General features: G+C 38.2%; 1 long non-coding RNA gene across 3 annotated transcripts in view; it reads left to right on the top strand.

Annotated features, from left to right (window-relative positions):
- The window catches only part of LOC131079151 (uncharacterized), a 39,110-nt gene extending 14,027 nt beyond the window's left edge, over positions 1 to 25,083 (top strand). For 2 of the 3 annotated variants that reach the window (XR_009113937.2, XR_009113936.2), the window contains 5 exons: positions 1,218 to 1,262; positions 22,997 to 23,272; positions 23,635 to 23,757; positions 23,838 to 23,932; positions 24,455 to 25,083. This is a non-coding gene — a long non-coding RNA (uncharacterized LOC131079151). Of the gene's footprint in view, positions 1 to 1,217; positions 1,263 to 22,996; positions 23,273 to 23,634; positions 23,758 to 23,837; positions 23,933 to 24,015; positions 24,090 to 24,454 lie in introns of all 3 variants that reach the window. The other variant, XR_009113938.2, reaches the window with a different exon arrangement.
- The last annotated feature ends 461 nt before the right edge of the window (positions 25,084 to 25,544 follow it).

Below are 25,544 nucleotides of genomic sequence, written 5' to 3'. Positions count from 1 at the left end.
TTTAATTTAATATTTTAATATATTAATCACAATTAGTAAATATTATTAATAACTATACTGAATATACACTTGCGTTTTTTCGGTGCCACTTCTAGCCAATCGGATTTTTGTTTTCCATTTTAGACTTGTCATTGAAATGGGGTTTTTGATTTGGCTGAAGCTATTCTGGCTCCATAACAGACCTTTCGTACAGCGTGTTAGGGACAGGTTAGTCAATCACAACCGTTAATTGCAAAATTGACAGTGTAAAACGCGCGACTAACACGCGTGTTAGTCAATCCGTACTGTCGTTTTGGAGCTAGAATAGAGACATCCATTTGATTCATGCTTCATACACTGACGTCTCCGGGAATAGAAACTGTAAGCGTCACAATCACATTTTGGGTACCTATTTGTTTTGCTAATAATATTTTCAATTTTTTGTTTGTGCTAAGATCCCTGTTTCTGCTAGTACTAGACTGTTTTGTTTGAGGTAAATTGTTTTTCCTTGACGCCCAAGTGGGAAAAATTATGTCCGACGGATATCCGGTTCAAGGAAATTGCATTTTGACAATACCCGTTACAAATTTGTAGCAAATTGGCTGTAGAATGACAGATTTGAGTTCTAATGCCACTAACAATATTGTATGTGGCTTTACAAATTTCACTTCCCCTCTTTAAAATGCGCAAATTTCAACAAAAACAAGAAAACCCTAATTTTGCAGGTTCAAATCTCTGAGGCGAGATATACTTTGTGTTTTAGAGCAACCTTCCATTCAGCTCAGTTAATGCAGCCAAAAACCCCGTGTACTGAGTTTTTCTAAACTACGGTTGTTTAATTTGGCTTACTACAGATTTATTGTAGCCTGCGCAAGTCTTACAACTATCACTGCTCTTTTGATGATGACTATCATCAAAATCCAAGTTCTATTCCCTACTCAGCTGCCTTCTCATAAAGAGAAAAAGTCCCGGTTCCTTTATCTACGCTACCATTTGCTTAAATTAGTTTATTTTTAAATGTGAGGTGCGTTCTTCCCCTTAACAAACATTTAAAAATCGGCAGATTTGATCAAACGTTGGGGTTTTCACACTCCAGCCTCACATGTTCCATGGATTTTTTTTTTCATCTGTTTCAAACAAAATTTGCTTTGCTAGGGTTCCCTAATACTTTTTCAGTGCAAACTCTCTCCATTTCTTACAATGAGCATAATTTTGATTGAAGCTTTTTGTATTTGCAGGAGTGGCATCAACATCGGGATCGCATAACCCCAGGTTGAATCCAAGTAAGCATGTCCAATACTCATTAAATTTTTCTTTATTCTTCAACTCATTTCTTTTGCAATTCTACAACATACGCTGATGCAGAATGGAACACTCCTCTCCAGCTCTCAATTTAAAACAACAAAACTTGAAAACAACTACAGGCAGAGACTCTCCGCTCAAAACAACACTGGATTGCAACGATGAAACAAAACTATGTTCTTGTTAAATCTGCAAACACATTACTACATGCATTCACAACTCTTTACAAAATGACCATTCATTGGCCACTCAACTCTGCAAATTATCTTCTCATGGCTACTTTTATCCTCAAAGCCCTCTGTGGTCCAGGCCCACACACCTCCTCCTCTGTTTTCCACATGCTCCTAGTAACGGTGAGGTACCCACCTTGGAACTGTGGGAGGGAATTCTAGAGCCTAGGATACCCGCCTAATCGTTTGAATGTACCAGCTTCCCTTAGCGCGATTCAATATCCATACCCAGTACATTCAGTTTTAGTAAAAGAAAAAATTAACCAGAATCTGCAATTTATTTTTGGAAGTGTAATCGAACCATTTCTCTATGCATTCCTACGCACCTTGACTATTCACCTTCTCATGTCGAGTCCTTACTTCCATCGCATGTCTGATCTGATCTTTCCAACTCACACTTCTTGGTTTATGCCATCATTGCATTACTTGATGCAAATTGCAAACAATTCTTTTCAACCAGATTGAGTAAATATGCAATGATTGAAATTACATTACCAAGAAATCACTAGATACTCAATTTGAAATGCAAAATGAATTGAATGCAAACATTTCATTAATCAAAATTTGGGGAAAAATTTGGAGAATCTACTACAAACAATTTGCTTCTTGTGTGATTCCCCTGTTCAATCCAAAGCCCTCACAAAACTATCTCAACTAAATCAGTGCCTTATCCCACGAACCATTACTTCTTTTCTCTTCTTTCATGCTCATTGTCCTTCTTTATTTCCATGCTTCTTTTCATTACTTCCGGGCTCTCATGTTCCAGAATTTTTCCCTTTTTAATGTCTCATTGCACAGCTGTTCCTCTTGATGTGCTAACTTTTCTTTCTCCTTTCTAGTTGCCTCCACCTGTGACGCCTCGTTCCTCTCTGTCTTATTTGAACTGTTATTCTCTGCATTAAAGAGACTCACTGCCCAGAAACAAAAGACTCTGTTCATTGTTATACGGCCATCTTGTTTTTTATTTGAAGCTGTTCACAACTGCTTGATTTTATCCCAACGGTTCCTCTTCTTCTCCTCATCGATGCCAATTCATTGCCTTGTTGGAATGGGAAATGAAATGACCATATCATCTGAAAAATGGCCAAAAGATATCCATGAAATTCCATGTGACTGCAGTTTGGCATTATCAAACAGTTTGAGCCTTCATATATAGCTACCAGGTAGTTGTAATTCCAACATTTAGTAATCGGATCGAAGAATTTTAAGAGGTTAGGCAATATGGTCACAGAGCTATGGTCGAAACAAACTCTACAAAAATTGAAAGAGAAGTTAAAACAAAACAAAACAAATCAAAATCAAACTAAAAATTTGTTTTTGGGGGCGCTGATTGCAGATACGCCCAGATGCTCCTGCACCATTACTTATTCTCTCTTTTCACCTTACCATCGTGCCTTCTTCATACTTTGGCAACCAATGTAAAGCATTCTTTTGATCTTTCCCCCTCGAGACCTGTCAAATTACATTTCATTCGAAAGTTTCTTATATTTTGATGGATGTACGCACCTTGTTCCCAGACTCCCATACCGGCTGCGAAAAGGTTAAGGATTTTGGTTTATGCTGTCACTTTGAAAGTTTGTAAGGCCTTTTTGTTGGTGGATGTTAGTTTTATACTTTCAGATTCTTGTAAAACTTAGAAATCAGAATTTAGTTTCTAATTAAATTGTTTGTTGTGAAATTTAGAGATTGCTAGATTTAGGCATAGCATAGAAATGAACAAATAAGAATAAAAACACAATTACCCTAGGAAAACCTCCTAGGAGGAAAAACCCAGCTAGAAAAGATCCTCAAATCTAATTATGGATTATATTCATATAACGGTTACAACACTTATCTCAAGTACTTTAAGATGTCTGAAGTGTTTGCTCTTAGGGCTGATGGAATCAATAACAGGTCTGTACTTTCATGAGCATCAGGTCTGCCCCTTAAACACACCGACCAGCACTTAGACTCAAGCCCTAGATCTGCACTCTTGGTGTATCTTAGGTCTGCACTTATGCTTGAAACTGATCAGCAACCCTAGCACTTTAATTCTGGAACAGCTTGGCCTCCTTTGTGACAGTATGAACTTGATGTTTGCTTCTTCAAATGGCAGGAATGATTCGCATAAGTTCCTTCACCAACTTTCGCATTAATCAGATGTATACTTCGCATCATTAGGCATATGTGTATTTCGCATCATTGGCAGATGTATATTTCGCATGAAGGATATTTGATTGTGTATTGAATGAGGTGAATGTGTCCTTATTTATATGTGATGCAAGATCCATTTATGTCGGCCTATGATAAATTAATAACCTTTAATTTATTTGTGTCTTTTTAACCGAAATGCTTTATTAGATAGGGTCGGCCCTATTCAAGAAAGCACGTTATCTTGCATGTAGCGTGGGGTTTAAGGAGTGCCGTGAGGTATAGGGCCCAGCCCTACACGTTGAAGAAGGGGCTGGTCCCTTGGGCGGATTCCAATGTTGCCCAAGGCAATTGGAATCCACCATTCCCTAATTACAATCAACAGTCCATAGCTTCGATGGTGTTCATACCTGTTGTGAGGTATTCACACATCGCCCCATTGCAAATGGGGACCCCCACTTTTTCGCTTTCTAGGTTAGTCCTCTTAGCTTAGTTGTGTTAGTGTCTTTGCTATTAATCTTTGTATTGAAGGGATATAGTTTCTAAAGTAGCCAGAGAGTTCATCAAGTCAGGTTGGTCTCTTGAGGATGGAGTGAAGATAGTCGGTTGTGAGCATGAAAGTAGATGGAGAACCCCTTGAATCATGCCTAGGTTTCTTGTGTTATCTGATCATATTTCTAAGAAAACCTTGGTTGAATGCATAGTGTCCTCTTACGTCCTGTCTTTGCTCTAGGTCTGGAGCGAACTCACTTCGAGGCCCGTCCCTTACACATAAGGCCCCCTTTTAAAGGTTAATTTGGCATGTTTCATATTGGAGTGAATGAAAGACATGAAGGTTGAGCTAATGAAACAAAGGCAAGTGAAAAAGGGCGAATAAAGAGTCTACCTAAGGTCATGTACCTTGCTCCCCAATTGGAGCGAAATTTGCCTTAGACCTTGTACCTTGCTCCAAGTTTGGAGCGAATTTGCTAAAACCCTATCCCTTGTTCAAGAATCCAAGCGAATTTCCACCCTAGGCACTTTTAAGGGTCAAATTGATGGTACTTTCATGTGGAAAGGTTTGAAAACTTAAGGCTAAAATCAATAAGGTAGAAGAAAGAGGAAGATATTGAACTAAGGGTCAACACAAGGACGTGTACCTTGCAAGTAAATTAGAGCGAATTTCATCAAGGACATGTACCTCACTCCAAGTTGAGAGCGAATTTTTTTCTTGAAGACATGTACCTTGCCCACCAAATAGAGCGAATTTTACCCAAGTCATGTACCTTGTCCAAGGTCAAGAACAAAATTCTTATTGAGATCATGTACCTTACTCCAAGTTTAGAGCGAATTTTTCCAAGGATATGTACCTTACTCAAAGTTTGGAGCGAAATTCCTTGAAGTTATGTACCTTGGCCACCAAATGGAGCGAAGTTTTTCCAAATCATGTACTTTCATGTACCTTACTCAAAGTTTGGAGCAAAATTCATTAAGGCATGTACCTTACCTCAAGTTTGGAGCGAACTTTGTTGATGTCATGTACCTTGTCCAAGACCAAGAGCGAATTTGGTTAGATCATGTACCTTGCCTCAAGATTAGAGCGAGTTTGTCTTGAATCTGTCCCTTGCATCATTTTTGGAGTAAATTCTTCCACCAAGACAATGTACCCTGCTCCTTAATTTGAGTAAAATTGGTAAAAGCCTGTCCCTCACCATACATTTGGAGCGAATTTTAGTCATGTACCTCACCATATATTTGGAGTGAACTTTGCATAGGACAGGTACCTTGCTCCATATTTGGAGCGAATTTTGCTCATGACTGTACCTTGCACACAACAATGAATTCAATTGGTACAAAGGTGAGTTCAACTATTAAAGGATCAGATCCAGAAATCAAGATGGGCAGATTTCATCACTGAGCAGTCTAAATTCATATAAAGAGCAGCAAATTCATATTGTACAAAGGGAATTCCTTCAACTCCAGCAAATTCACTGACTACTATCACTCCTCTTTTGACCAGATTTAGTAAAAAGTTTACATAAAACCAGAGTGAGAGATCAATTTAAAACAGGATGTGTGTGAAGATCATATGTTATGTATTTGATACTATGCTTGCTTTGTTTTGCAGATATGCAAAGAAGATGATGCAAAGCAACACCTTGAAGAAATGAGAGGGGGAGGATTGCGAGACCTACACCACTATGCAGATTCAAAGGAAAGGCTTTATCAACAAACACAAGGAAATCAAGCAAGGGAAGATCTCAAGATCTTCGAAGGCTCTCACCACATCATGGAAGCATGAGGATATCACAAACTGTAAAGAAAGATCATTCAACTACCTCGGGGCCGTGGTACATAAAGGAAAGATAACCTACATGATGGAAGAAATGTTTTACAATCTTGAATTCTCTTCGGGAATCCAAGAATCAAAGTCAGTATAATGAAGAGCTAAATTCAACCAGTTGAATCATTCATCAAAGTATATCATGAGCAAGAGAAGGTCAATCAAGGTCATCACCAAGCATATATCTGCTTCTCATCATCATCATCACTTTAAGCAAACTGGATAATGTTGAGTATGAAGAGATATCTCTCAACATCCCTTCATGATGATGAATCAAATCAAGTCTACAAAGTGCAAGATTGAGGTGGCATCCCAGTCACTAATCCACCAATCCGAGGGATCGACGTCAACGCGTCTAAGTTCAATGAATCAATCTGATATATGAAGGCACAAACTCCGATATAACTACCCTCAATATCTATTGGTCCACATTCTTTGAATGTAATTTTCTCATTGGCTAAGAAGAATTTGTTGTAACAAACCTTAATTAGGGTTTCATTGTAAAATCTTGGCCATTGATGGAGATTCAATCTTGGCCGTTCATTGTAAATGAGCTCTCTATATAAAACTCAAGCTCTTCATTTGTAAATGTTAATAGTTAGCTTATAGTGAATAGAATAATAGATAGCTTAGAAGAATAGTACTTAGAATAGAAGTTAGATTAGGAGAAGGCAAAGATTGTTGTCAAACCTTGCTGTAGAGAACAATTGATTTCATTGAAGTTATGGTGAATTTGATTTGTTGCTTCAACAACTCGCATGGTCTTTACTTCTCAATTTACTTTCATATTGATTAATTTGAATGGAGGAAATTGTTGAATGCATTTGTGTGGAATCCGTTTAGTCCATACCACTAGCTTCTTGCTGATTGTAAGCGTGCCTCGTGTGGTCAACTGGAATGATATGAGCATAACCTCAAATTGTTATGCGTCCATTGTTTCTGCATTAACTTGAATGGTGATCAATGTTCGATGATAATGATTTGAACATCTTTGAAATGTCCTTAGAAGATTGCATTGAGCTTGTGTCAAATTGTTCAAGTTGATGGTGAGACCTCGCCCAGTAGGATTCCGCTTAATCATTCATCCATCTTCTTACGTTCCAGGTCTTAGAATAGAATTTCTCAACCCTTCATCTTTTGCTCTTTTTTTAAACTCAAGTTAGTCTAGGACAAAAGCATCACTAGATTGCAACATTAGATGATCTAAGTTCCAGCAAATCAGGCATTCAAGCATTCAAACGTTACCTCACCAAGATCAAGTCATTAACCTCCAAAATTGCCAAGGAATAGGTTTTGCTCAAGGACCTAGGCAAAATATTAGACCACTTGGGAATTTTGCTCTGGACCCTTTGGAAGGGTCAGGAGCGAAATTTGCATTCTTGGCTCAAATTCTTCTCACTTTGTGACCATACTCGCTTAGATGCATGTCTAAGGATTCCCTCAATCTTAACCAATACCAAGCTTGATGCAAAATTGGAGAAAAATGGAGTTTTTAAGGATTTCGCTTTGGACCCTTTGGAAGGGTCAGGAGCGAAATTCCTGAATTAGGCTCAAATTCTATCATTTCTTCACTCCAAAATGCCTCCAAGACAAGCATATGCTAGCCTTCTCTCCACCAAAGCCTAGGAATCCACCACTTGACCTTCATCATGAGCAAATTAGGTGAAATTGAGAATTTCGCTTTGGACCCTTTAGAAGGGTCAGGAGCGAAATTATTGACTTGTTTGTTTTCCTTCACCAAGGTCTATCCTTTTCACTCTCTTTACTTGGAATCTCATCTTTGGATCCCTCTCCCATGCATGCAACACTTGTTTGACCCTCAAAATGGCTAGAAAGGAGAATTTCGCTAAAAATCATGGCTAGGGACAGGACCTATTTAAGAGTTCGCTCTGGACCCTTTGGAAGGGTCAGGAGCAAAATCCTAGTTTAAGCTCAAAATCTTGATCATTGGTGGCCACAATCAATTCGAAGGCATGCCTAGGGGTCCTTCCAAGCTCAATCTACCTTGATCCACACTTAGCTTGACACAAAAATGGAAGGAAAAGAGGGATTTTGGGAATTTTGCTCTGGACCCTGTGGAAGGGTCAGGAGCAAAATTCTAGTTTTGAGCACATTTCTTCATTCTTTCAACTCCAAACCACCTCAAAAGGCGAGGACACGTCACTCCACACCTATCTATGCCATAAAAACCAAGGATTTGACCATCTCCAAGGGAAAATAGGTGTCCTTCAAGAATTTCGCTCTGGACCCTTTGGAAGGGTCAGGAGCGAAATTCAAGATTGAGGCTTGATTTTTCATTCCCTTCGCCCTCATTCACTTCCTAAGGCGAAACATGTTGATTTACTTTTAAATACTCCCAAGGAACTAAGATCTTGGTCCAAACAAGGAAGAAATGGGTGTGTTCTTGGAATTTCGCTCTCGACCCTTTGGAAGGGTTAGGACGAACTTCTTGACTAAGGTTGATTTCACACTCCATTGCTTCTCTTTGCCTTCAAGCTTGATCAAACTCACTTCTCTCAATAATCAAATCCATCTGCCATCCTTTTAGCTCAAAACAAGGTCGTTTTCATCATTTTAGGCAATATAGGGGGTCAAACTGAGGATTTCGCTTTGGACCTAGGCCAAGGACAGGACCTATAGGGAATTTCACTCTGGAAGGGTCATGAGCTAAATTCTCCTTTTGGGTTGATTTCTACCACTTCATCACCTCAAACCTCTTCTCAAAGGCAAATATGCATCAAAGCCTCCTCAACCATGCCTCAAAAATCCAAAACTTGGCCACATCAAAGAGCAAAATAGAGGAAAAGTGAATTTCGCTCTGGACACTTTGGAAGGGTCAAGAGCGAAATTCTCATTTTAGGCTCATTTTCACCTTTTTCCTCCCTTCTTTGGCTTGGATATAACTTATTAGGCCTCTCCTGATTATCCTCCAGTCCAAGTTAGTATTCACTTCAAGGTTTTGTGAAGAAAAAAGGGTCTTCTATGAATTTCGCTATGGAGCCTTTGGAAGGGTTAGGAGCGAAATTCCTCCTTGTGCTCAAATCCTGATTTCATTTTCATATTTCTTCACTCCAAATAAGTGTTTTGCCCTCAATAATGCCTGGGAATGAGCTAGTTCTATGTTTGGATGAAAGTAGAATGTCCTATAGAGGAATTCGCCCTGGACCCTTTGGAAGGGTCAGGAGTGAAATTTGACATTTTGGTCTCTGCGTCAGGATTCATATATGGAATATAACATTTTCTTATACTTTAAGTTATATTCCATATATACTGTCAGGATGTTTGAGAGTGGTTTCGAACCTCCAGGAGTTATAATCAGTGTTCCACGGGCGTTGGGGACGGGGGGACGGGGGGACGGGGGGGACGCGTTTCCGGGACGGGGGGACCAAGGGCCTAAATTTGGGGACGGCGGGGGGGACGGCGGCGGGGGGGGTGGCGGGGTGGTGGTGCTCATATACTTGTACATATACATATAGTACTTGAAAAACTAGTTTTGAAAAGATGTATGACAGTATTACAGTGTAAGAATTACATTTGAAATGAGACTATAGGAAATTTGAAATACTAAATCTAAATACCAAGATTTCTAAGTTGTGTTGTTATATGGAGCCTAATCAAACTCGGAGGTTAGATTTTCCCTACTTCTATCGGCGCGGTTTCCCCCTATATTTTTCAACGGGGGTTTGGGGGCAGCGCCCCCAAGTTGGGGTCAAGGGGCATCGCCCCTTGCGGGGTCAAGGGGCAGCGCCCCTTGCGCGTTCCCTGTCGCGATACAGGGCGGGGTCGAGGGGCAGCGCCCCGCGAGGCCAAAAATACTTTTATTATTTTCTAAAGGCGTCGGGTGTTATTTTTCTATTGGCCCACGTCCAATTAGAGTTACCCCTTAACCCTCAAAAAACTTAAAAACTCACTTTTTTTTAAAATTTTAATTTTAAACATTGCATATAAGTGGGGGCGACAGGAGACGTCTGGGCGTCTCCCCGTCCTTGGAGAGACGTCTGCACGTCTCTTGAAGGACAGGGAGACGCCCAAACGTCTCCCAAGGAGACGTCTCCACGTCTCCCTGGGAGACGCGGGGACGCGGGGACGTCTCCGCGTCCCGGCGGCGTTTGGGTGGCGGTGGCGGGACGGCGGGGGACGTCGCGTCCCCGTCCCCCCGTCCCCGAGACGTTTCTGACGGGGGGACGCGCCCAAAAAGGGGGGGGACGCGTCCCCGTGGTTCACTGGTTATAATGCAAAATCTAGTTTTTGGAGGATTCTTCAATTTTCCAGACAGTCAAATTTCAGGATCAGGATGACATTCCAGACGAAGCCAAATTTCAGGACATTTGATGACATTCCAGACTTCATCACTCACCAATTTGACCTAATTCAGATCTTCAAAGATGATATTCACTCACCAAGCTTCATTGACCTCCTGAAACTCAAACAAGACACTATTAGCAACAAGAGAAAAACTTTGTCCTAAGGATGACTTTCAAAGATGACCCTAACCCGGAGCATCCAATGACTCACCTTTAGCTAAAACAGAGCCTGCTATCTTAGTGATCCCTCTGGCAACATTCAACATGCAAAGGCGAATAGACAAAACCCTAAAATACCTAGAAACAAACCCCAGAAAGCAAAAAAGTAGGGGTCCCCATTTGCAATGGGGCGATGTGTGAATACGTCACAACGGTTAGATAATGTGGGGGGGGGGGAATTGGTTTTACTGATTTCTCCAACTCTTGTGCAAAACACAGTATTAAGCACTAACTTACCGCACCCTACACTCAGCAAAACGGTGTTGTTGAGTAAAAGAACCGCACAATCACAAAAATGACTCGGTCTATGTTGGAATATTGGAATGTTCGTAAATGTTTTTGGGCTGAAGCAGTCTATACTGCAATGTACCTTCTGAACTGGTCTCCCACACAAGCCGTTAGGAGGATGACCCAAGAGGAAAAGCTTGGTTTGGGAGGAAGCTTAAAATCAGCCACTTGAAAGTTTTTGGCTCTACTGCTTATGTTTGGATTCTAGATGCAAAGAGATAAAAATTGGATTTATAGAGCCAAAATTTGATGTTCACGGGCTATAGGGATAATCACAAGGCTTATCGGCTGATTGATGTAGACATTGATTGTCTCATCTTCAATTGAGATGTTGTGCTTGATGAAGGAAGGCCTTTTCAGCTTTCTACTCTTGTTTTCAGTTCTAAAGATTAGCCTCTGAAGGCTAAGGATTTGAGTGTCCGACTTCCCTTAGCTCCACCTGAAGGAAGGGATTATGCTGACTTTGACACAAAGATTGTCGATTCTCCTCGGCAGGATCTTTTTCCACCAGATTTTCCTTAGGAAAACCTGAATCAGCATCCAAATGAGTTTATTCCAGGCACTCCTACTTATGCTGATCCTCTTGCATTAGATACAAGTGCTTCTACTCTCTGGCTTGAATGGTGGGAAAAGACCATTGGTGCTGTTCGTGATGATGAACTTGTTGAGGGGAGATCTTCTAGAGGCAAGAGAAAAATGAACACAACGAATTTTTCTCTCATGGCAAATTTCCAGAGTATTTATGAGCCTTAGACTTATTTCGAAGCACAAGGAAAGCCTAAACAGGAGAAGTCTATGGAAGATGAGTGTCATAGTCTTCTCAAGAATAAAACATGGGTTCTATCAGATCTTCCACCTTCAACCAAGCCAAGTCTCGCTTTTACTTCTTAAACAAACCCGCCCCCCCTCTTGTCCTCACCAATGCTTCCAACCCTTACATCGAAGGCATTTCCCATAATATTGTTAAGATTCTTCTCAAAAAAGGTCTTTGATGTTCTTTCAAGCCTTTTTATGTGTGAAAGAATCTCATCCCTCCTCTCAAAGGCCATAGAGATATCTTTTTGGACTCCGGTATCTATAAGATTGTCTGTTCTTGCGGCATGCCATATATAAGCGAAACTGGTCTCTCATTTAGCACTAGAATTAAAGAACATAGTGTAGACATCAAGCATGAGTAGACCCTCAACTCAGCCCTGGCTGACCACTCCACTACCAAACATCATATTTGTTTAGAGAACACCCAAGTCTTGTTCAAAGAAGACAACCTCTTCAAAAGAAAACTCAAGGAAGCTATTTAAATTTACAGTCACCCCACCAACCTCAACCATGATGATGGTTGGAGTCTTAGTGTTTCTTGGCACCCCTTGTTAGCCAACCTTAGATAGTCTTCTTCTTCCTTTGTGTTCTTGCTCTTATATTCCCTTACTCTCATTAGCCCTAAGCCTATTAATTTCTTCCCACTATCTTGGTGCTCCCGTGGCCTCCACCCCCCTCCCCCTTCTATTTATTTTTTAATTTTTCCCTTCTCTTCCCTACCTTACTTTCTACATCTTCTTTCTTTTTCTCTTTTTGTTTTCTCCCTTTCTTGTGTTTTTGCCTTTTTTTGCATCATTTTCTGTTTGAGTCTACTTCCTACTGTCTTATCTTTGTTCTTTTTCCTCTTTGATATCGCTTTTTGCCTTAATTTTTTGTTTTTGTTTGTTTTTTTAATTTTTTTTAATGTATAAATTTTTATTTGTTTCTTGTATATTTTTAGCAACGAGTATAAGTTTTATTGATCTTATAGTTTTAGAGTTCTTATTACTTAATGGTTCTTAGTTTCATCTTTTCTATATATATATATATATATTTTTCATAGTACCATTAACATGTAGTTATGATGATTATAAACAATCTTCATTGTTATAAAAACAACAAATCTCTCGAGAAGGGGAGAACTATGAGCGGGAGTGGGAGAGGTAGGAGTGCTAGTTCTAGGGTTTCTTCAGGGGAGGAGGATGTCGACTCTAAAGATGATGGAGATGATGAGATATGGGTCATTGCTTGGGGGGTTTCCCCGGACACTCTTTTGTTCGGTGCCTCTAGGTCGTTTGGCTTTTTCCGGACTCTCTTCTGTGGTGTGCCGGTGGATGGGTGTGGTGCTCCCCTGGCCCTTTCGATGGTTGTTGGGGTTTCTTCTGGTGGGTTTGGCTTCGTTCCCCGTGTGTTGTTTCGAGCGGTTCGTTTTGTGTTGGTCGCGGTATTGTGCTCAGTCCGTGTTGCGTGGATGTGGCTAGGGGTGTGGCCCGTGTTGGTAGTGGTCGGTCGGTGGGCGTGGTGTTTGTTGGCTGTTTTGTGTTTGTGGGAGTTGGTGCCGCTGGTGATGGAGTGGGTGGAGTTTGCCCCTCTTTTCCGCCGTCTTTGCCTTCCCATTTTGTCTTTTGCTTCCTTTGGGGGCATTCGACTTTCTTGGGAGGCTTGGAGCAGGGTTTGGCTCGGTCCTAGGTTCATTTGTTAGATTTGGTGGTTTCCCTTAGTTCTTTTTGTGCTTCTTCTCTCGTGAGGGTTTCCTGTGCTTTCCATCCCTGGTGTTTTGATGTTCTTTTGGAGATGGGTTGCTCTCCTTTTGTGGTGGAGCGTCTGCTTCTGTGTTGGGTTGTGAAAGGTGAATCTGGGCTTTTGGATTGCTCTCTTCTTTGTCTTTTCGAGGCGACCCTTTCTCCTATTGAGGTGGAGACTAGATGGGAGGGATTGGTTCAACTTTTGCTTGCTGGGAGAGGATTTTCGGGGTTGTTGATCTGCTTTCTTCCATGTTTTATTGAGGTGACACTCTCTCCTATTGAGGTGGAGAGAAGGGATGAAGGGTCTTTTTGACTGCTGTTCTTCATGTTGCTGGTGGGGGCGACTTGTCATTTTTTTCATGGGCTTCTTCATAGAAGGGTATGAGCTTCCTGTCTCTGCCTCGTTTCCCTATCTGTTTGGTGGGTTAAGGGAGCCTGTAAAAACCCTCTTGGTGTCTTTTGTGTAAGGTTTTGGGTGCCTTTTCAAAACCCTGCTCCCCAGATTGGGCCTTCAAGCTGTTCTGTTGTGATTTGGGCTTTATTTGGTTGTGGGAGCCTTTCAAAACCCACTTTTTTGGTTGGTTGTGGGAGCCTCATAAAACGCACGCTCAAGGTTGAGGGAGCCTGGAAAAACCCTAAGCATTGTGTTCTTTTTAGGGACAGGTTGGATGCTGACAATTTTCAAGGGCCCAGTTTGGCCGATGTTTGGTTTTGGCTAGGATCAGGTTTTGCTTTTGAGAGCCTGGAGTCTTTTTTATAGGTTAAGGGAACCTGGGAAAACCTTTCTTGTTGGTTGAGGGTGCTTGTTAAACCCTTGTTCTTAGCTTTTAGATCTATAGTTTGATGTCTTAGATCTGTTGTTTTTGCCAACCTAGGTTGTATTGTTTATTATTGTTCTCTGGTTGGCGTATGTTTTGCTAAGGCTGCCTTGCTTGTGTAGTTTCTATTGCCTCTGATGTTGTAAAGTCGGACTCTTCTTAGGAGGTTGTGGTTGGGCTGCTTATTTTCTTTGTTGTATCTTTGTGCAACGTTTCTTTGTTGGTTCCGGATCCGTGTAAAATCCGAGGGTTTCAAGTCCCTTCAAAACCTGTTGTACGGGGTTTCTGGTCCCCTCAAAACCTGTTTATCCTAATAAAAAACAATCTTCATTGTTATTGTTATTCACTTATTAATTAATCATCTTTATTAAGTACTACTATTAGGCATCATTAATAATTATCAATAATAATGATTATTATTCTTCTTTATTACTTACTAACTTTATTTAGTACATATTAATTGCCTTTTCTTTGTATCTTCGTTAATTTGAACTTTTATATGGTTATTTCTTATAATGACTAATTATTTCTTTATTTAATATTTACTTATGTTTCTTTATTTTTTCTTAATATTCATCTTTTAATCTTTTTGTTAAGTATAAATGTTTATAAGTATAAATAAGTATTAATGTCGATATCTTGTAATCTTTTATTTAAGTATAGATATTTCTAGATAAATAGATTAATGTTATTATCACTATTAATAATGATTATTAATAATCATCATTAATAATGGTTATTAGGTAATAATCATCACTTATAATGATTATTAATCATCTTTGTTGCTAATCATCTTTAATAATGATTTTGTTTCCTCTATATTAATTAATATTTATTGGTTGTCTTTTTTTATCTTCTTTTATATTAATTATATATTGTTTATTTCTTTTTATTCATTAATTCTTTTTTATACTTAATAGTATTTCATTTATTTATCTCTTGTTACTGATGATTTTTAAATATATATATTTCTTTTATGCACTCTCTCTCTCTCTCTTAGTTGGTTACTTTTTTGACCTTCTCGTTCTCCCATCCCTTTGCCTCCTTCCCTTTCTCCTCCCATCCCTTTTATTTATATTGGGTCTGCAACTCTACATCTTATATGATTCCTTTGGCTCTCTTCATCTTGATGATGGATCTTTTTTTAACTTGTTATTTTTATACTAGATGCAAAAATCTTGAATACAATTGATCCAGAAACAACATTCTCTTGATATTATGGATTGTGGGAATCTCTTATCGCCAAATGTGCCTCTTTACTTGTTATGATGATATCAGCCACATAAATGACTAGAAGGATGATGTCATTACACATGCTTTTGATGTACAATTTAGGATCATGCTTTATACCCAAGTGTACCATCAAATTTGTACTTGATTTTGTACACCCATTTGCAACCAACATGTTTCTTCCTTGGTTGAATATCTGAAAGAACCCAAGTCTTATTCTTCATAAAACTTTGATATTTGGCTTCCATGGCCTTTGACCATTCAGGTTTACCTTTCGCCTTTGCAAAAATTTGGGGCTCATAAACACTCTAAATGTTAGCCATAAGAGCAAAGTTAACCGTGTTCTACTTGCTCTTGGCTCTAGATGGTTTGCCTTGATCATTTCATTGTCTCGAACATCTCTAATGAGTTTTCCTACCACTTAGGCCGCTTTGAAGAAAAGTAGAAAACCCTCCATCCAAATCAGCGTGGTCATCATGACTTAGATTGCTTGGTACTATATCATTTGGATATTGATCCAAATTCTCTTGAGGAAAATCTTCTAGCACAAGTACTGGTACCTTTCTAGGAGATTCCACATGTTCATGTGTCTAGGAGATTTCACATAATCTAAATCATTGGAGTCGCCCCCTTCAAGTGTAGCTAATTTAGCCTTCAAAAGCATTAGAAGAGAGTTGAAAAGGCCCAATTTCTTCATCAATCACAACAACCTTGTTGAATGTCAAATGATTAGTGCCTACATCAATCAACATGTAGGCTTTATGATTGTCATTGTTCATTATGAACATCAACTTTTGACTCTTAAGAGTCAAATTTCGTCCTCTTGGCATTTGGAGCCATGTACACAATAGAACCAAATTTTGTCCTCTATCCTCTCTCGAACAAAGACTCCCCAAATGCTAAGCTACATGATCAGATGGGACGACTCCAAGGTTCTCGATGTTAGGTCTTGACGTGCTCTTGGATAGACTCAGTTGTTTGATGTGATATTGCTGGAATCATAAGGTAGACTTACGTTGAATGCTTGAATGTCTTGAATATTGCTGAAACGTGGGATTTCACTTGATTTGAAAAAAAGGGAAAAAGGATAAGGGTTGAGGAAGCCAATCTAATCCTAGGAATGCAAGAGCAATGGACAATCTTTGATGAAACTCAACTAAGCTTTGCTTTGACATGCCCTAAACATCTCCACAAGGCTAGTGCGATCTTCTAAGAATAGCTTTATGATTTTCAAATCACCACTACAAGCATAAACACCATCAAGTTGATGCATATCAATTAAGAAGCGATAATTGAAGTTAATCTTGGCTAAGATGGATCTAGTTGACTATACAAGACACTTTACAATCAACAAGGTGTTAGTAGCATGGATGTACGAATTTCACCATTAATCATACACAAGGTTCTTCCATTCATCTAAACAACATGAAAATGAATTGAGAAGTATAGACCATGCAACTATTGAAATAACACATCAAATTCACCATAGCTTCAATGAAATCATATGCTCTTTACAACAATGTCTTGGCAACAATCTTTGCCTTCTCTTCCTACTCCATTCTAATTACTATCTGCTGTTGAACTATTAATCTACTTCTATTCTTCAACTCCTCTATTAACTATTAACCCTTACAAATGAAAGAGTGGAGCCTTATATAGTGCTCTCATTACAATTGAGTGGCTTAGATTGATTCACAATCAATGGCCAAGATTACAAGATGAAAACCCTATTTAGGGTTTGTTACACCCATTACAAAGCATTTAATGCTTGACCAATGATAAAATTACATTCGATGGGACACATGTCCTTTCTTGAATAATTGACCAATAGATGACAACAGTAGGTGCATCGGACTTTGTACCCACATGTGGTAGTTATCTCTTTGATGGATAAGTCAGGTATATTGAATTTGAACGCCTTATCTTAGAATGATTTGATTGGATAAGTGATGACTGGGTGCCACCTCAGCTTGTTCTTTGCAACTCATCACAAGTTGTTAATGAATGAGGCATATATCTTGATACTCAACATTATTGAGTACTTGATGTGATGATGACTTTGCTCAAATCGATCCTCTAACGTTGATTAACTCTTCTGAAACTATCTTCCACCTTGATCACTTGCATTCTCCTTGTTTTGGATAGCTTGCCTTGATATGAGGAAGTACTTCCATTTATATGAATTTATATGTAGATTGTTTCCTTGTAAAACAATCCTCATTTGGGAATCCATCTCCTATACTGATGGTATCCTTGGATTTCCGAATGATATTCAAGGTTATCGAATTTCTTTTCCTCACATTGAAATGTCCCATGTCACATTATTCAAGTTCTTCATATTTTCCTTGATCCATTTCTTCACTTTCTTGAGATGTTCTTGGATGTGGTGAAGATATCTTTCTTTCTTTGAGAGTCATTTGTTATGGCTGAGTCCTCCTTTTGAGCGATGAAATTTCTGCCGCTCTTCAAACTGATGATCTTGCACTAGCTCCCACCTTTGTTCCAGACAGTTAATCCTACAAAACAAACAAAATTTCAGTCCTTAGCGAAATCTATAAATGAATCTATATGCTGACTGGAAATCTTAAATATTTTCTCCTTGAATTAGTTTACCTCTCCTTAATGTGAATTTGAAAAAGCAGATTCGTATTTGTTTTGAATTTGCTTTTGGAATAATGCGATATCTCTTTATATATGTGTCTTCCTTTACCAACCATCACACCTCTTTTCTTTCATACCCAGCCGACTTGGATTAAGAATATAGCCTGTTTGCAATTTCATTTTCCAATGTGGAAGGGAAGCTGACTTAATTTCCTACGTAGGCTCCCTCTTACAAGCTGGTGCTAATGTTAAATGTCCCTCCCTTGGCTTGGATGCAAATCGCACTTCCTCAAGTCGCACCTTGTCATTGCCAAAGGAAGCATGAACTCCTTATGTCGCTGATTGTCATTGCGGAGGGAGGATGTAAAACCTTAAGTTGCTGATATCCTTTGCCAAGGGATGGATTTTGGTCATTGCCAAGGAAGCATTTCGGTCATTGCAAAGGAAGGATGAAAAATTAAGGTAGCTGATATCCTTTGCCAAGGGATGGATTCGCCATGACTAAAGTCACGACTCGCACTTATCCTTTGTCAAGGATGGAAATGAAATCCTTATATCACATTTTTCCGTAGGTAAAGGAAATAACTCAAACCCTTCATTTGCTGATTTGGCTGGGCATTGGAAGTGCTGATGTCAGTGCAGTTGAATGGTCAAAGGAATTGTTGGTTCGGTCTTTATAGGAAATCGCAAGGCTTGTGAAGTGGCATTGTAAATGCCTTTAAAACTCTTAATCTCCATGGTAAGATTTGTGGTGCCCAAGCAATGGCACGGTAGTTGGAGGGGATCGAAGTTAGTGAGGTGGAAAGGGTGCCACGAGAAGAAGGGATGAGGGGATTCAGTGAAGAGGAAGTGAGTGGTAAGGAAGGTGCTGCGGGGGTAAGGTGGAAGGGATGTGCGGTAGGATGAGTGACGTGGTAGGTAGGGGTTAGGAAAAGGAAGTTGGGAGGAGGTGATAAGGAAGGTGTCGGGAGATGGGGAGTTATAAGGAATAAATGGATGTCGTGGCAAGGAGGGGTGTAGGCTAGGATAAGATTGGGTTATGAAAGGGTGGCAAGGAAGGTGGGCTAGGATAGGATCGAGGCAGTGGAAGGGTGGTAAAGGAGTGTGGGTAGTGGATGGGTAGGCTAAGGGAGTAAGGGGTAAAGGGTGTGAGATGTGGGTTAGAGAATGTGGGAAATGGAAGGTATGGGAGGTATAAGGGATAGAAAGGGTAGGAAGTGGGGGGTGAAGGTAGTAAGAAGGATAAAGGATGAAAGGAAAGAAAGGGTGTAGGGATGGGATGTTAGGAAGTGGGAGGAAAGGAAGAATGGTGAAAAGAAAGGGAGTTGGGAAGTGGAAGGATGAAAATGATAGGAGATGAAAGGATGAAAGATGAAGAGAGATGGAGGAATCAGGGGTGGAAGATAGAGGATGGAGGAAGAAGGATGGGTGTAAGGTGAAGGATAAAGAAAGGGATGATGAAGGAATAGAGGGATGAAGAGGGAGGTGGTAATGATAGGTGAAGATGAAGAAAGGTAGTGAAAGGAGATGGGAGGAGAAAGGTGAAGTGGAAAGGTAGGAAGGAAAGATGGATAAGTGAAGGGGAAGAAAGGCATAAGGAATGTGTGGAAGGAAGAGAAGATGATAGGGTTGTGGGATGAAGAGGGAGTGAAATGGAAAGATGGAAGGGTAAGAGGGAGATGACAATGGGAGTGATTGGGCTCGAGCACCCACTGGGAGTGTTGGGAGAAGTGGAAGTGATTATGCTTTAGTTCGCACATTTCCAATGTCAAAGGAAGTAATTCAAGAAAAAAGAAACTCAGAAAATCGCATTTTGCTGTTCATTTCGTCAGAAATGCATTGCATGTGGCCCTAACACTAGTTGCATGGTTCTGACATGGAGATAAATTCACAATTTTTTTTTTAAATCAGCAAAGCTTTTGTAGTCATGTCGCCCAGGTAAGGATCCTGTTGCGACCAAGAAATTTGCAGAAAATGATGCAAAATTCTTGCAGAGGCTGTGTCCAGAATCCAAAATAAAAAGCCCTCGATTTAACAGAAAATTATGGCGCGATTTGAGTTTGAAAACCCCTAATTTTGTAATTAAATTTTTTTTAAACACTTAAAACAAACACTTTTGCGATTTTGCTGACCCAAAATACTGCAAAACCCACAAAAAAATCGTGATTTTGAATGAAAATGGTGTCATGATTTTCAACAATAAAACCTTGTGTGATTTTACTGTGAATGAATGGTGATGTTTCAGCAAAAAATAACCCATGAATCTTGAAAATAAATTGGCCAAAAAAGCTGCTGAAAACCAACCACGAATTTCAATTTATTGAAAAAATTCGCCGAAAACCCACCCTTGTACGAATCTGTACAGCTTCCTTTGGTAGGATCCTCTATCTCGCGTGCAATTCGTTTTTGTTAGTCTTTGGAATTCATGCTCATCAATTCTAAGGTTTTTCAAAACTTGAGCTTTGATACCATATAACAAAAAGTAATGACATAGAGAATGATTACCAAGATATTCTATATCAACAAAGGAGCAAAAGTCTTCTTATATAGGAGATGCAAACAATTTTCATTTATCTGCGACAACTAAGAAAAATAGATAAAACTAAAAGAATAAAGATTATTCTCGAAGTCTATCCTAACAATTTATTTGACCATTATATCTAAATATTACAATAGTATTTTAACACAAAATTGAAAATACCACAAAAGATATTAATATAGGCTTTAACAAGGGCCAAAAATACCATGGTAAGAATTCTCACAAACGACACCTAAATTTGACTCATTCTTTATTGTTTACTTCCTTTAAAAAGGTGCTCTATGATGCATCATAGCATGCATCATAATTTGGTCAATTTTCTTGGTCCATTTTGTAAGCTTTTATAATCATGCTCTTACAAATGTCATAGAATCTGCATAAGCACTCCTCACATCCGACAGTGTCATAAAGATATTACAACGTCTTACAAACACCACAAGTTGCTAACACATGGCAAGGAGTGCCACCTCAAAGTGGGATGCCGCACTTTCCATGCAGAGGCAAACAACAAATAAATACAATAAAATAATTAACTATGAACATTAAGAATGCAGGATTTAGACAACTTTTTCTAAAATTGCTTCGAGAATGGGATGAAGTGGCCAGCTCGGAGTGTTCTTTTTTCAAAGCATTAATAAGTTAATAATGATCTGTGAATCCTCTTCTTCAATTATATTCTAGGACCCTATGGATAAAACTAGCATTAAACCAGCAAGAGTCACCTCCCTCTCAGCTGCATTGTTTGTTTTGATGCCTGAATCCTGAAAGCTGCCTATCACAAAAACCTCTGAAGCAAATGTCACCACATAACCAGCACTTGCTGAACCTGGGTTACCATGGGAAGCACCATCAAAGTTAAGCTTGCCTCCCTTCATTGGAGCTTTCCATTTTTTTTTGCCTTTCAATATTCTTAGGGATTACTGACCGTTGAATGGGAAAACACTTATCTACTATTTATTGATATTCTCTGTCTATTTTGCATTGTTTTCTCGTCCTATAGAGACCATATTCACTTCTCTATTTCTTTTTTAACCTTGCTCAAACTTATTACTCCTTTTGATTGCTTTTTGGTTGTTTATGGACATTACTACAATCTAATAATGTATAGACTTTTGCTCTTGTTTTTCCTTTATTTAACATTCCTTCTTTAAACTTCTGTTCATTTTTTATTTGTTTGATGATAAATCTAGAACTTTGTTGCCTTTTCACTTAAAAAAGTAGAAATGCTACTTCCTGCTTCTTTTTCTACAACTTTGTTTCAATGCGTTGTAATTGCTGTCTAACATGGTTCCGCTTTATCATTTTTCTAGTTATATCATCAACCAAAAGTAACAGTGCCATTCAATATGGTAACTTGAACTAGATGGAAAAAAGCTTAGTTACCGCATTCACCGAATTTCACCCATGAAATTCGAAATTCGGCGAACTTCAAACAATTGCTGAAAATTCATTCAAATTCGCGTCAAATTCCTACAGGTTGAATAGCATAGCATTTTTAATAAAATATATTTGGGAAAAATGTTTGCTGCAGGAGTTTTTTCGGGCTTCTTAGGAATCCAAGAGAAATTTTCAGCTTTTAAGGGCTCCGCCTTCATCTGGTTTTCAACAGTCTTCCCCGTATTTATGTCTTCACTTTTGCATCGACCTGACGACCAGCATAGGGGTAGAAATATGGCTGGCAGGGTTCTGATATGTTTAGGGTCAAGCAATTCGCGTCAAGATAGTTTTATTAATTTATGAATTAAGTAGAATTCAACTTTTATAAACGATATAATTATATTTAAAGTTAATATTTCTAATTTATTAGTATAAACTATAATATTATATGTCTAAAATATTTTGTAAATTTTAACATCTGTAATTAATAAATATAATTAATTAGTATAATTATATGTAAAGTTAAATATTTTTAATTTATTAGTACAATATTATATGTCTAAAATATTATTTAAATTTTAATATTTTTAATTAATAAATATAATATTATATATATTTAACATTTAATATTATTTAATTTATAAATTATGAATTTAATTTTTATGTTGACTTTGCTCATTAAATATATAATATATATATTTTTTTATGTGGTATTAAATTAATTTTTTATTTTATATGTTTTTGTGTGAACAAATCTAAATCTATTTACCAATTTTAAACTATTTTGAACTTTTTGTGAATATATTATTTATATTTTAAAAAATTAAATTTATGTAAGGCGAATTTAATGTCCAATTTTTTGCCCTTGCTGAACTTCATCCGAATTTTATGGTTGCCAAACACGAATTCGAATTCGAACATTGTGACTTAGGAAAAAAGCATATTGCCCATCAGTACTGTAACTGAACTTTGGGAACTGTTCTCAGTTGTTTTGATTTATTTAGATTGAAATTGTACACAGTAATATATGTGAAAATACTGTTATTACTGCTTGCCTGTGTTTTAGGTCAGCCATGTTCTGCTTCTGACAAAATTTTCTTGACAATAAATTATCAGGAGAGGGCGATGGCAGTGGCACTTCAAAAGCTGGATTTGCACTGAAAGCCATTCCTGTGGCCTTCTCTATAAAGAAGAGGAGTACAGGAAATTCAAATCGGGCTCAAACAAAGGCAGTGGAAAAGTCCGATATAAATTGCGAAACTCAAGATACTACCACAAATACATGCTTGTCCTCTTTTTGTGCAGCTTATGGTAGTGACTCAAGTGAATGGAAGAGGCATATTTGTGTATTTGCACAAAGGAATCACTTTTTTGGCTACAGTCCATCAAGTGGTAAATTTATAGACTTGGAAAATATATCACTTTCTTGGATTGTGCAAACAAATTACATAACCAACAAGAAAATGAATTACAGGAAATGTTTCTGAAGTTAATTATATTTGCTCGTTATATTGGTAAATTTATTATGGATGGACTTGCATTGATAATCCTGCAAAAAGTTATGACCCTCATGCAAGTTTAAACTTTATAAAATTGTGAGTTTATTACAATCTCACTTAAAAGTATGCATTGTATACTATTTGTAAGTTACAGTTAAGAGGAGTGGATGGGAGGAAATCTCATGTCACAACTGATTGGTCAGCAAGCTTCCATGCTTTAACTATTGAATAAATGATAATTTTTTGTTAACTCAGGGGTATCCTTGTGACCAAGCCCAGCGCCCAACCTGTCTTGTCTTGTTAACTATTGAATAAATTATGGATTAAGGTGGCAATGACAACAACCACAGCCAAAGCCTTGATTTTTCTTGGGTTAAGGTGAGTTTCTTCAACAGCTATCAATTAAGTTACTATGTTTAAAGATGACTTGTCTTGATATTCATTGGTAATTTATGCAGGGTTAAGAAATTTGATGCTCCTAGTCATGAATATTTCGATTGTAATCTTCTGTTGGAGGAATTCAGTGTTATCCCACATTTAAAATATGAAAGAGGTAAGCTGTGAACATTGGCTACATATAGGATTTTAGGCATTAAAACAGAGTAAGTACATTATTTGAATTATTCCTTTGTACAGGTATTTTTTAAGACATTGCATATTTGGCTTTGGTTGATATTCACTTCTCAGGAAAGTATATTTATTTTTGCTGTGTAAGTATTCCCAAGCATGTATTCTAATAAGACTGCTGCAATATGTATATATGCTTTTGCTGAATATGTATGTTTGATGTAATATTCTTGATGGTGCATTGCCCTTTGGGCGTATATATTTTGTGAATTTGTTGAACTCTGTCTCAGCAATATAAAAAAGGCGTGTTTTTTGTTTCCTTTTCATTCCAGCTCTAGAATTGTTGAAAGCAATGCCTTGCTTACAGGGCTCTGCATTATAAGACAGCAATTGGTTAAGTTTTACAAATTAATTTTTAAATAGTTTATCTGTTTCTGTTTTTCCCAATTGTAAAAGTCAACCGCTATTACCAGCTTTATAACGATGCATGTTATTATCTGCTGTTCAGGTTTATATTCAATTATTTTCTATTGGATAAGGGTAAGATGAATTTTTAAAAGGGGCCCAAACCTTTTTACAACCAAAAGACGCAGAAACAGCAGAAATTACATAAAAAGAACAGCCCAGCTAAGAACTGGGCAAGAGAAATGCTGACTTCATCAAAGTTAAAAGAAGACAAGAACCCAATACCCACACAAGCCAACAATCCAGAGTGAATAAGACAGAGTTCAGAGCAACAACTGCATTCCCCTCCATGAGAAACTGCAAGTGATCAGCCACAAAATCTTGATCAGACACCTCAATCTCAATCACCTTGCAATTCCTCTGACTTTGGGTTTTATTTCTTGGGTCAACATGCGTAGGCCCATCCTGTGGCCTTCTCCATAAAGAAGATGCAGAAAACTCAAATGGAGCTCAAAAAAAGGCAGTGGATAAGTCTGATTTAAATTGTGAAACTCATGATAGTACCCCAAAGACATGTTTGTCCTCTCTTTGTGCAGCTTATAGCAGTAACTCAAGTGAATGAAATGAGGCAGATTTTTGTATTGGTGCAAAGGAATCACTTTTTGACTATAGTGCATAATGTTCTAAATTTATAGAATTTGAAAATATACTCATTTTCTTGGATTGTGCATATTTGTCATTGATGTCAATATTTCTATGTCTATACAATAAATTGTGATTGTTTCTGTCAGTATTATTTTTCGTGATCAGATTCAGTATTCACAGCTGTTCTCTTTTGAATGCTTATCCAATACATTGTACTTGGTTTTGACAGTAATAATCTTTGTGATTCAGAATTTACTGGTGTATATGCCAGCACTCAAATGGTGTACAATCAAGTTCATATTTAAACATTGTAATGGGTAGTAATGAACAGAACAAAGATTCAAACATCACAGTTCACCATTATAAACAAATGCAGGGCAGTTGATGGCACAAGCAAAACGTGATTCTCCCATCCAGAAGTCGATCATCTTTGACAGGTTGAAGTATGGAGACTGATCTTTAATCTGAACTCTATGTTCTCGTCCAGAAACTGTTTTGATAAGTGCTATAACGAAGACAAAGGAAAATAAAGAAGTCATGTTGATCTT

This window comes from Cryptomeria japonica, chromosome 10 (assembly GCF_030272615.1).
Source record: "Cryptomeria japonica chromosome 10, Sugi_1.0, whole genome shotgun sequence".
Taxonomy (NCBI): Eukaryota; Viridiplantae; Streptophyta; class Pinopsida; order Cupressales; family Cupressaceae; genus Cryptomeria; species Cryptomeria japonica.
Note: the sequence above shows the minus strand (reverse complement) of the source record. Positions and strands in the feature narration are given on the sequence as shown.